Genomic DNA, 3917 nt, shown 5'->3' with positions numbered 1-3917 from the left:
CGACACTGGGTCGATGTCACGGGGCGGAAGTAGTTATAAGGAGGGATCATCGATGTACACTAGAGGTCTGCATGGGCCGGGCGGCCCGGCCCGACGACCCGCCCGAAATATGGGAGGGTTTGGGTAAAAATATAGGCCCAAAATATGGGCTTGTGCAAAAAATGAAGCCCATTTAAAAAACGGGCCGGGCCTCGGGCAGAATTTTTTGGGCCCGGACCCAGTCCGGCCCGAATAATATATATATTTTTATTTTTTTATTTTTTAAGCACATTTCTTTCTTTCCCGTGAATGTGAATCCCGTCCCCCCACTCCCAAGCCATTTCCCCCATTTCCCTCTTTCACAAATCCCTAGCCCCCCATTTCCCTTTTCTCTATCGCTAGCTGCAAAGTGCAAACCAAACTACATCCACTGTACGATTCTCTCTCTCCTTTTTGCTTCAAAGCTTCTTTGAACGTGTCTCATCTTTTGGATCTATCGGCTTGGTTTTCGATACGAATTTCCTCTTCTTTTTGCTTTCTTGAATCGGTGGTGGTTCTTTCATTTTTCTTTATCGCTTCCCATTTCTTCTGCACTCACTGGATTCTGTTTCTTTAGAATTTATTTTAAACATTAAGTTTCTTTCTCTTTATTCTGTTTCTCAGAATCCCTATCCCATGCACCAAATGTATCTTTAGGGTTTGTTTGGTTGGGTGTAATGGCTAATCCATTACACCCCGAATCGGTGGCCCCACTGAATACAGCGTTTGGTTCGCTGTATTGCCGTAATACAGGCTTATTACGTTGCGGACGGATTCGGCATTTTCTCTGCTTCAGCGCCGATTTCTAATCCCTTCCAAAAACAAAGATTAGCTATTACGTCTCTGTTTTGATTTTCTTTTTCAATTTTTGCCCTCAGCTTCATCTTCTGCTTCTGTAACTTTCTTTCCAACCATCTCTACGTTTCCCTTTTTTTCCATTGATTGCAGAGGAGACCTAGATATTTAAGGTAATTTTTATTTTTTCCTCATTCTCCTTATTGCGTTCTTCATCTTCTTCTCCTTCTTCATCCAGGTAACTTTCCTCCTTCTACTTCTTCCGTTCTTCATCTTTTATTTCCAATTTTCCTTAGCTTTGTCCGTCGCATATCTTCTCTTCTCAAGGCTGCTGTTTTGTTTCGCTCAAATCTATGGCTACTTTCACCTCTTTCTCTCTTTTTCAGTACTCTTTTATCTGTTTATATTTTGTTAATGTTAAGGATAGAGTGATAAAGTATTGATTCTGGGTATTTGATTTGGACAGTAATTATGCAACGACTGGAAGGATTGTTGCAATTGTGAGAGCCTCACCACGACTCTCTTCTTCTCTCACCTCCATCAATTTTCTAACACCAAATCACTCACGCAGGTATTTTTCTTTTCTTTTTATTTGGTTGGGAAGTTCTCTTATTTCGGCATTCAATTGATGAATCTTCTTTTTCCTTTTTCATGTCGGTTTCCTTTGTTGATAGATAGTTCGAAACCATCTGTTAATGCTAATTATGGTGTTGTTATCTAGAATTTATTAGAGAAATAAGAAAATTTAAGTGAAAGAAAAATTAAACATGGGGTGGTCAGTAATATTCCTTGTGTTTCGATATGTAAATAAGTTGAATCAAATTATTATGGCTTGATCACCAAGTTTGTAAATAAGCATGCAGGGATGGAAATGGCTCAACTCATATGTGGAGGTTGTCGAACATTTCTAATGTATACATGTGGAGCAGCAAGTATAAAAATGTTGCACCAGGTACAATTTAATGATTTTGTGCATGTGATATAAATTTGTGGTTGTAATGTTTGGAATTGCAGAAATGATTCTGTTAAAGAAGAATGGAAAATTATTTTTGTGCTTTTAAGAAAATATAATGCTTGTGGGTTGAAGATCTGTTTCTTCAATTTGTTTCTGTACTGTAAACGAGTTTAAGGAATCTTATTCATTTTTCTTTTCTAAAAAAGGGGGAATGCGATTCCATTTCCTGATTAGTGCTTCTTTGTGCTGTATTTGGTTTTCCAGCGTTACAATGTGTCGAGCATGAATGTCTTTTATTACCTTTATATTCTTTGTTTCTATTGTCATTGTCATCTTCGTTTGGTAGTCTTCTGAGCTACTTTAGTTCAAGATATCACTGGTGGATAATGGCTGTTCTAATCAAATTTGAGAGTGAGTACAAACCATATAGTATTTTCTGTTTTGTTTCTTCATTCATCTCATACCATTGGTTTTCCAGGTTGCCTTGCAATACGATTAATAGGTTACCTTATGTTTTGTCAGTTTTTTCTCTCTTTTTTCACCTTCTGTTCTGGGGACATACCTCTCAAATTTGGTCTTACTGGCCATTCACTTATCAAATATTTAAATTTTATGCAGCCTTTCATGCTGGGGTATAGATTTTCTTACATTGCAATATATTAGACATAAATGGTTTAATGGTATTGATTGCCCTTGGTCAAATAAATATCAGTCAAAAGGCTTTTTCTTTTCTAAGTTTTCTAAATTTAATCGGAAGGATTAGAACTTATTATCCGCTTTTGCCCATCCAATAAATATTTTTTAGAGAACCTTTGTGAGATACTGTATATGCATGAGTATGTTTATAGGGAAAAAGTTAGAACTGTCATTGGCATAATTTATGTTCTTAATGGTAGTGTATGTGATGCGGAATTATGCAATTAGTTTTGAATTTGCTTAACTGTTTAGTTTTTATGTTTGAGCTGCTTCTTACTTCAGCTTTGTTAAGCAGTGTTTCTTGCTGCAACTTATAAGTTCAGGACAAGCTGAAAAATCAACGAGCTTCAGCTCTTCCATGATGAGAATTTTTCAGCGTGGTCTTTTGCGTCAGAGGTGTTATATCATGCCATGAACTTTAGCTTCATTTCTTTTATGCAATAGATATTGAGGGTTCTATATCTCACGATTGGTGTCATGATGTATTTATGTCTATTTCTACAGAGATAAAGAAGCTCCAAGATTAACTGAGAGTGGTTTCCAATTCTTGGTCATAAGAGTAATACTTGTTGTAAATCTGTTCATAAGGAACTCATAAATGCTATGGCATTTACAACAATTTTCATAAGTTGTTCATAAGGATGAGGATGCCAAGGTTCGAAGCTATGGAGAAGGCTGGTAAGGACGACGACAGCTTTCACCAGCATTTGTAATGTTGTTTCTTGAAGATATGTTTTCTTTCTTATCACTCTTATGTTAACTTACAGATGTTAAGAACAAATGGGAAAGTAGCTCGTGGGGTAGAAAGTTGATTGTCCAGAAGAGAAGAGCATCTCTCAACGACTTTGATAGGTTCAAGCTTATGTTGGCTAAGATCAAGGTCAGTTTCCGATACACCCCCTATTGTGTCTACCCGTTTTATACCAGAGTTCTTTTCTTGAAAGCACTTCCTCAAAACTTCAATCGAAGCTTGACGAGCTGTAATACGGTTTTGCAGAGGTCTGGAGTCATCAAGCAAGAACTTGCTAAGCTGAAAAAGGAGAATGCATCTTGAATTTGATATTGAATCATGGATTTTTGTTAGTTTTTGTCATCAAACATTCTGCAGGTTGTTCTTTTTTGTAATTTTTTCTTTTATTTACAAATGATTAAAAAGATTAAAGATCAGTTGAGAGATCTTTGTTTGCTATATTACATATTTTATAGTGAGTTTAATAGCAGGATATTGCTTTGCTTGCTGCAATTTTTCGTATCAAAATTCTGGTATTTATTTATATTCCCTTTATAGCATAATGAAAAATAAGACACTTAAGCTGTTTAAGTTTATAAGCTTCAAAATAAAAAGTTTTGATGTATTGTTTAGACAAACTCGAGCTGCTCAAGCTAGATATCGAGTTAATTATCTTACCTTAATTTATGTGTGTATATACTAAGTTTTGCTGATAATAAATAT

At 36.0% G+C, this 3917-nt stretch overlaps 1 long non-coding RNA gene across 3 annotated transcripts; it reads left to right on the top strand.

The window, feature by feature from the left end:
• Positions 1 to 731: 731 nt before the first annotated feature.
• On the top strand, positions 732 to 3707 carry LOC107935826 (uncharacterized). Of its 3 annotated transcripts, none has more exons than XR_001694288.2 (7): positions 732 to 986; positions 1280 to 1384; positions 1677 to 1765; positions 2760 to 2860; positions 2969 to 3142; positions 3232 to 3344; positions 3462 to 3707. It is a non-coding gene; the product is annotated as an uncharacterized lncRNA (long non-coding RNA). The 3 variants fall into 3 exon arrangements; XR_001694287.2 differs by having other exon boundaries at positions 732 to 1051; XR_001694285.2 differs by having other exon boundaries at positions 739 to 1384.
• The last annotated feature ends 210 nt before the right edge of the window (positions 3708 to 3917 follow it).

The sequence above is a fragment of the Gossypium hirsutum genome, chromosome D07, assembly GCF_007990345.1.
Source record: "Gossypium hirsutum isolate 1008001.06 chromosome D07, Gossypium_hirsutum_v2.1, whole genome shotgun sequence".
Taxonomy (NCBI): Eukaryota; Viridiplantae; Streptophyta; class Magnoliopsida; order Malvales; family Malvaceae; genus Gossypium; species Gossypium hirsutum.
This window is presented reverse-complemented; position numbering and strand designations above follow the sequence as displayed.